This window comes from Clavelina lepadiformis, chromosome 3 (assembly GCF_947623445.1).
Source record: "Clavelina lepadiformis chromosome 3, kaClaLepa1.1, whole genome shotgun sequence".
Classification (NCBI taxonomy): domain Eukaryota; kingdom Metazoa; phylum Chordata; class Ascidiacea; order Aplousobranchia; family Clavelinidae; genus Clavelina; species Clavelina lepadiformis.
In genome coordinates this window covers 14900360-14910650 of record NC_135242.1, presented here as the reverse complement: position 1 = coordinate 14910650, position 10291 = coordinate 14900360, and the positions used below count along the sequence as shown (strand labels likewise).

Here is a 10291-nt window from a genome sequence, read left to right as displayed (position 1 = left end):
TTGCTGTTTACTCTGCAGTCTGGTCTATATAGGCCTAGGCCAGGGGTGTCAAACTCAATCGCACCAGGGGCCAAACTCAAAACTTATTTAACGCCGCGGGCCGTAAGGATAAAACTTGATTGAACGTTTCGTGACACGAGTACATGAATTGGAACAGGCAGCGAAACAACACCAAATTTTTGATGTTTTTGACGATTTTTGACTTGGATATTTTTGATTATTTCTCTCTTACATCATTATGTTTCATTCATACTCTTGCAAAAGCATTAAAGAATTAACAAACAATACAAAAAAAGCAGCCCAGATTACAAGCATTAGAATAAATCGATTTGTTCTATTGTATAATGGGGCAACTGCTGTATTGTGCGATTTGTTATAATCTTGTTTCTTGCTTGAAAAAAGTAAGTTATACTGTACAATGATCTCGTGGGCCGGAAATAGTTCAATATATAAAATAGCATTGCGGGCCAAGTTTTATTGTAAAGCGGGCCGGGAGTTTGACACGTATGGCCTAGGCCTACACACACAAGAACTGACAAGCAGATTTGCCATTTACCGTATTTGCCATCATAGCAAAATTTACGTCTTCATACGTACTAGTCTATTTCTTGTCAAAAACTTTCTGACTGGGAAGTACAGCAGTTATCGACGAGAACTCGTGCGTCAGTGTGTACAAAGACATAACTCCTAAATATTTTGGCGTACACTGAAGCCCCAGTTTTTTGTTTATGCTCCATACTTTCCGGACTTCTACAGGCCTTGATGTTATGGTGGTACGGTACTGGACACTGATATGGTAGCCTAGATCCAATCTGACGCGGGGAAGTCATCCATTTATGACCTGCAAGCCAGGCTCTCAGGCAGCCAGGTTTCAAATTCAGAAGGCAGGATTGAAGTCATCATTTCTATAGATTGAAGCCCTGGTCATTATTACAAAGGCCACGGTTCGCATAAAATGAAGCCTGAGTCGATATTACAAAGGCCACGTCTCAAACAAAATGAAGCCTGGATCGAGAATACAGAGGTCATGGTTTTTGTAGATTGAAGCCTAGGTCGAGATTAGAAAGGCCACGGTTCGTATAAAATGAATCCTGAGTCGATATTACAAAGGCCACGGCTCATACAAAATGAAGCCTGGTTCGAGAATACAGAGGTCATGGGTTCTGTATATTGAAGCCTGGGTCGATTTTTTGTGAGGTCATTGTTCGTATAAAAGGAAGCTTGGATCGACATTAGAAAGGACATGGCTCGGATAAAATGAAGCCTGGGTCGACCTTACAGAAATCATGGCTTATGTAGATTTAAGCCTGGGTCGAGACCGGAAAGGTGACGCTGATTTTTACTAAAGGTTTGGTCGACAATAAAGAAGTCATGCCTAAAAGCCTGGTTTGAAATTGAATAGATCATGTTTTTTAATTAAATCCTGGATCACTAAGTTTGCATTTTGCAGTAAATTATCATACATTACCATATTTTACAGAAATTGAACCCCACAACTTGATAAAGTTATTGTTAAACTACTTACTTTTGGCGTTTTCGATAAAAGGCCTACTAGCCTACTAATTACTTTTGTCTCCTCACATGTTACTTACACCATTGTCTTAGTTGTGCTATAAATAGCGATTTGTCTAGAAAGCAATTGAAGGACATAAAAATGGAGTGGTTTGACCATACTTTGCTGCATGTTCGGATTTATATTGCAGACCATTTCATGTTTCTCCTAGGATTGTGAAATCTTTCACATGATCCACGTTAAATTTGGAAGTCTCCTAAATGCATGAGTTAAAGAAAGATAAATTGTGGCATCTGGTAAACGCATTTACAGAAATATGTCTTTGTAGTAAAAAGATTATTTAAAAATACTTCCTTCCACACCTTCGTTTCCGCTGATATGCTTCAATTTAATAAATCATTTAAAGTGAATGCTTGCCTTACTTATATTTGTACCACAAACAAGTTAAGAACGAGAAAACTTTTTATTATATCAATTCATTTGTGCAATGTTTGCAAAGAAACTGTTGGTTTTCTCCAGGTTCAGCGGCCGAGCAGGATTCATGAATCCATCGGCAGCATTGATCACATGCATACTGAAAGAAAAATGAGCATAACTGTATGATATTACTGTAACAGAAGCCATAATTTTCTGACATTGAACAACTTCAGGCGAAAACTATTTAACCATGCAGTGCTTCGTGATGTAGTTTTAAAACAATGCACAAAAAATTGGTCAAGGTTCTCTTCATCTAAAAACAATACATGAAGTGAAATAATTTCATTTTTCATGAAACGTAAAGTTTCTGGATTAATGAAACCCAAATAAATTTATCGTTGACTAATTACCACAATGTCTCAGTAGCATATTTCCGATTGCAATGCGTGTTGCATCATCACGGTATGCATGACGGTATAAGTTACATCACGGTATGCATGAAAACTGTGGATATGAAAAAACAAAATATTTATTTCCAACGACTACAAGCCTGTATATTGTTTTACATTAATTAACCTACATGCACGCTTAGCTTAATGTATATTTCTTATCTGATAGATATCTGGCAACAGGAGATTCGTTTTCATCACTCTCATTCAGTTTCGGAGTAAGTAAATCTACCACAGAAAATATTGCGCTAGAAACTTACAGCGCAATATAGGAAGCACTCAGGAAAAAATTTTGATTCATCCTTCATGCAAAGCTAACTGGATACGGATATCTAAAATAATTAAGACCAAAAAGAAGTTTTTAATGTAGGCTTACATTGGAATTGACGGAAAACAGTGCACTAGCCCAATCCCTCGGTACCGAGTAGAGTAGTAGACGATACTTTGTATGGCACCCTAGCCTGCCTATCTACATAACGTATAAGCCTATCCTATAGGCTAGTCTTCCTCTTATTCATACCTAAGCTACTTTTTGTTGATAACTTACTGAAGCAGTGAAGTTGTACGGTACATAAGACGGGATGGTATATAAGTTGTACAGTACGGTTCATAAGACCTAACTGACCTAACAATCAGCACCAAACTGCAGGACTGTTTGCAACCACAACCTTTGATACGCAACAGGACGATCTTACTTCCGAAATTCTACTACTTTTATAGAAGAGAACAAGTTTTTATATTGCCAGTTCACGAAGCTGATCGGCACACTCTACAAAGCAGTTGGGAAGACGTTCTCTACTGAGATACTCACTACCACTCATGGACATCAAAGCATGGGTTCCAGCCTTGGATATTTCGTCCAGAGCAGAATGCCATTCTATCAAGGGTACGGTCTTACTGTTATGTGCGTACAAAAAAACGCATTTAACCAACGTCCTCTCATCAACTATTGCGATCAAAACGGCCACAGTCAATACGTCCAACTCATTGCAGACAGACAGTATCGTACCGAGAGTAGGCCTACTTTATCACAACTATACTTTATTGCACAAGCATGTGCAGGTTCATCAACACAACTTACCTTAGGTAAGTTCAGAAGGTCCAGAAGAAGACCTTCTGGACGATGACACACTACCAGTTTCATCTTATCGTGATGATTTCACAGAAACTCACACAATTTAAGTTCCATTATTTGTATCAATTTGTTTTTATTCTTCATTTTAGGTTGTGACGATTACGTCACGACTCACGAGTTGTTTTGAGATGTTTGGAATTTAATTTAGAATCCTGTAATTCAATTGTTTACCAAACTTGCGTTTTCCTTAATGACGTCAGATAATTTCCTCGCTTGAACTGGTGTGTCGCATATAAATACTGATGTAATGTTTTCAATCTTTCCTTTTCGTGTGATCGATTTCACTGGTTACTACAGCGCTATGTAACAAACAGAAAGCTTCGCCCGAAGGCGAAAGCCTTCGTGTCCTATAATAAACAAAATGAGACTTTATAATTTAGCAATATATATAGACAGAATTTAAGAAGCAAACAGCATTATCAAACCGTTCAAGAAATGACAACCATCTCATCGAGTGAGAAGAAAAACTATCTATCAATTCAACCATCCTCGCTTCTTTTTGTCATAAATTGGTGCCTGAGTAAGTTCGAAATTGCTGAGTTAGTTGCACATTGAGCGAGAAAGACTGTTACCAGCTATTTATGAAGTTTTGATGAACAAGTTGCAACAGCAAGATCAGCCAACTACGAACGCTAGTCAACGAGGAAGTTTTCAAGACATTCCATCTCTACAATATAAGCAACCAGATTAATTCGGAAACAACAGAACTAATGGCATTGATACCTGGTTGATGTGATGAAGTTTTGATCGCCTTACCAACGTGTTATACATCTCCAAGAGCATGAGCAAACTATTGTATATATTTTTTACGCATCAAGAAACAAAGTCCACTGGACATCGCAACAAACTGCATCTCTCTACCGCAAACAAGGCTTGCTACAGCCGCGGAACGACACACGCAGACGTGATCGCTCATTTTTTTACCTTCGACACGCAAGGGAAATGCGACACTTCTGTAAGCTTATGTCTCATGTTTTGTATTTCAAGTGAAATGGTGTATCGATATTTGTTATATTTACCGAGCTCTGTCATTGTACTGTACCAAATTCTTGTTTTAACAACTGTGATGAATATTATAACCACAGACATAATTTTGTCGAGTAAAGGTTGCCTTCAATTTCATTTCAGGCAAGCTTTACTCTGGGTAGGAAGGCTATGTGACGATTACGTCACGACTCACGAGTTGTTTTGAGATGTTTGGAATTTAATTTAGAATCCTGTAATTCAATTGTTTACCAAACTTGAGTTTTCCTTAATGACGTCAGATAATTTCCTCGCTTGAACTGGTGTGTCGCATATAAATACTGATGTAATGTTTTCAATCTTTCCTTTTTACGTGATCGATTTCACTAGTTACTACAGCGCTATGTAACATTCAGTAAGCTTTGCCCGAAGGTGAAAACCTTTGTGTTATAATAAATAAAATGGGAACTTTATAATTTAGTAATTTGTACAGACAGAATCAAGCAACTAACAGCATAGTCACGCAAATTTGAGAAATGAAAACTCATCCATCGAAGCAGAAGTAAAACAAGTTATCAACCATCAATCGTCCTCGCTCACATTCTAACAATAACCGCCAACATATGCGGACTTTATGACAGATATGTTCGTTGTGTAATACTTCACACGAGTAGTGCACAAGCGAATTCTTTTTGTCATAAGGTAAATTTCTTTCTTACTTTGTATAGTTGCATGCTTATTTCCTTTCCCTTTGCTTCTAAGCTTTGTCTTTGTGTTTATGTCGTTTTTACTCCTCCCGTTTTTTGCTTGTTCATAATAATGAGCATAATTATTAATGTTTATGATTTTCACTGTTTCAACTCATCTTCCTGGGAGATGCAGTTTGCTTAAACCACCTTTAGCCCCTTTAATTTCTCAACAGGTTTGGTCGTCACTACTGTTACTGCCAACACAATTTTAGCATGTCGGTGATTCCTGAATCTTCTACTCACTTTCAAATTGAAAATACTACTTCTGATACTCCGGCTGTCGCATCGCCCTCAGTTACCTTTGTTGATCTCACGCGACCCGATTCACCATTTCCACAATGGTCTCCTCACCTAAATTACTGGTTATCAGACCAGGTCAACAAAGTTCTAGTTTGTGATAATAAAGGGATATTATAGTATACAAATCGAATAAAACATAGAATTCTTATTTTCAGATGTCTGCTTTACGAAACATGACGTCAATGATAGATAACATTGCGTACCGATAACTTTCTGTTTTCCGTTTTAAGTCGTGACATAAATATCGCGCATGCATATCTTGCTTGACTTATGCACAGCTGTTCAATGCATTCATTCTACTAAGATCAACACTATAACTTGTACGTCTTTATGCTGTTGCTGTGCTAATGTTTTGTCTAAATGTAATTGTTCAAAGAAACTTCAATATATACAGTTGTCATTCCTATGTAACTATTGTTGAATTCTATTTGAACAAGTTCAGTGTTAAGATAGACAACTTTATTGTCACCTTCACAAGGTAACAAGGAATTTGGTCCTGTGATATAACAGTGGAAAACTAGTCATTATAATATTGATCACTGCTAATTGAAGCTAGTCATCAGACAATAAGCCGTCAAGGTGAACAATTAAATCTGTGGGTGAGAAAAGCAGATAACGACCTCATGAAATTCATATATCATCACCCGCAATAAACATTACAACAAGTACTTATTGCAGTGAAGTGGGTCAACCTGTCAAGTTCAGGTGGAATACACCCATTTTCCATCATGAGTTATTTCATGCCACGGTGCATTGATCTGACTGAATAGCAACGAACGGTGATTCGTCCGGTACGAAAACATTTTCAACCGTTTGGAAAAACATTTTGGTGCCAGTTCTTGTATTTCCTCATAAGTTAAAATAAGCCAGCTCTTCAAGTCTGCAATGTGTCGATTAATAGAGTTTTCGGAAAATTAGAAGCAAAGTAAAGTCAGCAATATAGAAACTACTTTGCCTTAAAGGTAAATGATGACATAAAATAAGGACATAAAATTTGGTTGAAGTTCGGCAAGTTGCCTTTAATAAAGATTTTACAAAAACGGTTCCTTGATTTTAATTCTTTCACTATACCCAAAACGTCACCCGATTCGTCTGCTTTCCGCCCATTGAAATGGGTGAAAATGCGGTAATATTTTCCCATTCGAATGGCAGGAAATATGCCTTTCTTACCCTAGAGTAAGATATATGCATTTGAAATGGGGAGATGTTTACTTCGGCAGAAACATGGTTTGTGGGAAACCCCATTGCTGAAAGCAGGTCCATTTTAATGGGCAGAAAAATAGACGAATGAGGTTCACAAAAAATACTTGTGCTGAAGTAAAATTCTCCCCATTCCAAAGGCATATAGCTTACTCTAGGCCCTAGGGTAAGAAAGGCATACTTTCAACCATTGGAATGGGAAAAAATTCCCGTATTCTGGACCATTTTAATGGGCGGAAAGTAGACGAATGGGGTGAAAACATTTGAGCACAAAGATAAAAAAACAACCAACGCATAAAAGATAATAAAAAACAACCATCTTTGTAATAATTAAGTGATAAAATTGGATTTTTGCCAGGTAATAAAATTGGATTTTAAGGCCAAATTATTTTTGCTTTGCCTTTCTTTTGAAAAGTTATACATGCCGTTTTAAAAATGGACAACATAACTAGCGGAACTAGAGTAAAGCGTACGGTGGCTTGTAAGTGCCACAACAATTATAATTTGGGTTCCGCAAAATATTTATGATCACCACAAAAATATTTCACGTTAGCGCAAAATATTTATGATCACCACAACATATATATTTTGTCTCAGCAAAATATTTTGTGCTGTGAAAAATTTTGTGCGTTGAAAATATATTGAGCTGTGAAAATATATTGTGCTGTGAAAAATTTTGTGCGTTGAAATTATATTGAGCTGTGAAAATATATTGTGGTGTGAAAATATATTGCGCTGTGAAACTTCCACTACCGCCACAAATAAAAATTCCCGACCACGATAATTTCAATTCTCATGCAACATTTGAAAATGTATGCTTACCGTATGGTAGGCCTAGGCTAGTTGATGAGGTGTTCGGGAAAGGAATAAGGTTACCGGTCACAGCCACAAATAGTGAGAGATAATAAGCTTTTGCAAGCCTTAACAAGCTTAGGTCTAGGCTACATTGTAAGGTCTTTTGCAAGTTCAGTATGCAAACAAACTTTCTAGGGCTTGGCTGTATAGGTTAGGCCTACCGAATGTAAGGTATAGGGCTATAGGCTATGTTGTTTTTTTGTCACGAAAACATTACAATATTTTTTTCTTGTTTACTATAGGACAGGCCAAAGCTGTTTATAACAGCATAAATTTTAACTAACTTTTTCAGAAATTTGTTTTATAAAATGAAGTGTACCTTCTTAGTGTGAAAGCTGATCTTCATTGCAATGAATTGTGTTGAGTGACATAATGAAATACCTGACATTTTTATGATATGTTCACACTGTGGTCACGGTGAGTAGCGTACCTTTTAAGTGAAGATATAAATATTTTAATGAAAATTTGGCTGTAGACTAACATATTTTTTGTTTTCTTTTTCACACCAACAAGAAATGTTTTACCTAAATCGACTATGTGTCTGTGTATTATTATTAATAACTAATTATTATTTAGTAAAAAATATATGATACAACGTGCCAAGTCATGTCTCAAAAGTGCACCTGTTGTTTTTATGTTTTGCAGCTACTACTTTGGATCAAGATCAAATAATATCTGAATATTTCCATTCAGGATATGAGTATGGAGAAATTTTACAATTGCTACACAGTCGTCATAACTACGCAATCAGTATGAGAACTTTAAAGAGACGATTGCACAAAATTGGACTGCGAAGAAAATGTGGCTGGAAAAAATACATCACCGTTTCATTTCAGGCAGAAAAACGTATCGAGGAGTTGTTAGATGGACCCTCTTCTTTTGGTGGATATCGGTCAGTTTGGCAAACATTACAAATGGAAGGTTTTAAGAGTACCAAGGTTGTATGTAGCTGATGTACATTGATCCGAAAGGGTGTGAGGCTCGAAGAGCTCACCGTTTAAGGCGAAGAGAGTATCACAACCCTGGCCCAAATTATGCATGGCACACAGATGGTTACGACAAGCTCAAACCATTCGGATTTTCTATACATGGTGCAATTGATGGATTTAGTCGAAAAGTGCTGTGGCTTAATGTTACACGATCAAACAAATGTCCACATGTTGTCGCTAATATGTATATTAAAGCTGTCACTCACTTCCTAGGCTGTCCAATTGAAGTAGTATCAGATTTGGGTACAGAAAATGGATTGTTGGCAGCAGCGCAGCGCTTTTTTCGAGATAACATTAACTCGCATCGTTATGTACCATCACCCCGAAATCAGCGGATAGAAAGCTGGTGATCAATATTCTCCAGGTTTCGTGCCTGTTGGTGGCGCATTTTTTAGTGACCTTGAGTTTCGAGGTATTGTGGATTTCTCCCAAACACTCAGCAAAGAATGCTTGTGGTATTGCTTTTCATGTTTAATTCAAAATGTCTTAGATTTTTTCAAGGACCACTGGAATACTCACCGAATAAGAAAATCTCGACATAATGTAATTGCAGGACGGCCAGATTTACTATATTCCATGCCAGGAAGATATGGAGGAATTTCTGGCTTATTAAAAAACGTTGCACCACACAACATTAGTTTGGTATTGGCTGAAATATCACAACCAACTGAAACTGAAGACTATCAAGAATATTTTGATTATGCTACATCTGAACTTGGACAAGGAGTGCCATCTTGTTGCACTGAAGCATTAGATTTGTATAAAATGTTTATGAATGTAGCCAGAGACCGATAAACGGAACTATTTATTTCTGTGTGAGCAAGTAATGTAAAGTTCATTGCCTAACATTTTAAGTCTATCAACATTTCATATCAACATAAATGTCGTGTTTTGTATTACTTTTGTATTGCATTCATCATTAAGCACGATTCTATTACACTGAAAAACTATGTATCGACATTTTAGCAGACACACTTGAAGAAATACAACTGTAGCTCACAGAAACATTACACTTGAAAAGAATACTGAAAATCTCACAGAAATATATCTTCTGTACCACAACAAGCATGCAACATAAATACTGCTAAACACACAAAAAAATACTAATTACAGCAAAAACTCAGTTTGGCAAGCTATGTTTATAAACATGAAACAGTGGTCATTACACATTGAAGGCAAGTGAAATAGGTTCAATAACTAAACTAATGTAAAATATGTCAGAATTAGCAACAAGTTAAATAAATGTGAGTATTATCACAAATTTTTATCTGTGGATTGATTAAGCAAATTTTCGTTTAACTGACAAATTAAATTGTTTTACAACAGTCTGAGCCGGAAACTTTTTTAATTGGAATGAGAAAGGAACATGAACTTGAAAAATAAAAACAATTTATGAATACTGTACACACATTTCAACAGGAAGTATGACTATAATTTCAAACATATACAATACTAGACGCCATCAATTTGCATTGAAAGGGTCAAGTGGGCCAACAGCGGAAGGGCAGATTATACATGTTATGAAAACTGAACACATTTGTTATGAAAAACACTCATTTATACAACGAGAAATTTTAATGCAGTCCAAATGCTTGAGCATTACACATTGCCGTTAAAAAGATAGACCTAAAATCGTTTTCTTTCTCCATGTGCTTTGTTGGTAGTGTAACAACCCTGCCGCATGCTCCAACTACAGGGTAGCAAATACAGTGTTTTGGATT

At 36.6% G+C, this 10291-nt stretch overlaps 2 long non-coding RNA genes across 2 annotated transcripts; both read left to right on the top strand.

Moving 5' to 3' along the window:
- The first annotated feature begins 3700 nt into the window (after positions 1-3700).
- LOC143449449 (uncharacterized) lies at positions 3701-5947 on the top strand. Its single transcript, XR_013114569.1, has 3 exons — positions 3701-4469; positions 4971-5179; positions 5400-5947. It is a non-coding gene; the product is annotated as an uncharacterized LOC143449449 (long non-coding RNA).
- A 1455-nt stretch (positions 5948-7402) lies between these two features.
- On the top strand, positions 7403-9528 carry LOC143450209 (uncharacterized). Its single transcript, XR_013114662.1, has 2 exons — positions 7403-7998; positions 8227-9528. It is a non-coding gene; the product is annotated as an uncharacterized LOC143450209 (long non-coding RNA).
- Positions 9529-10291: the final 763 nt, after the last annotated feature.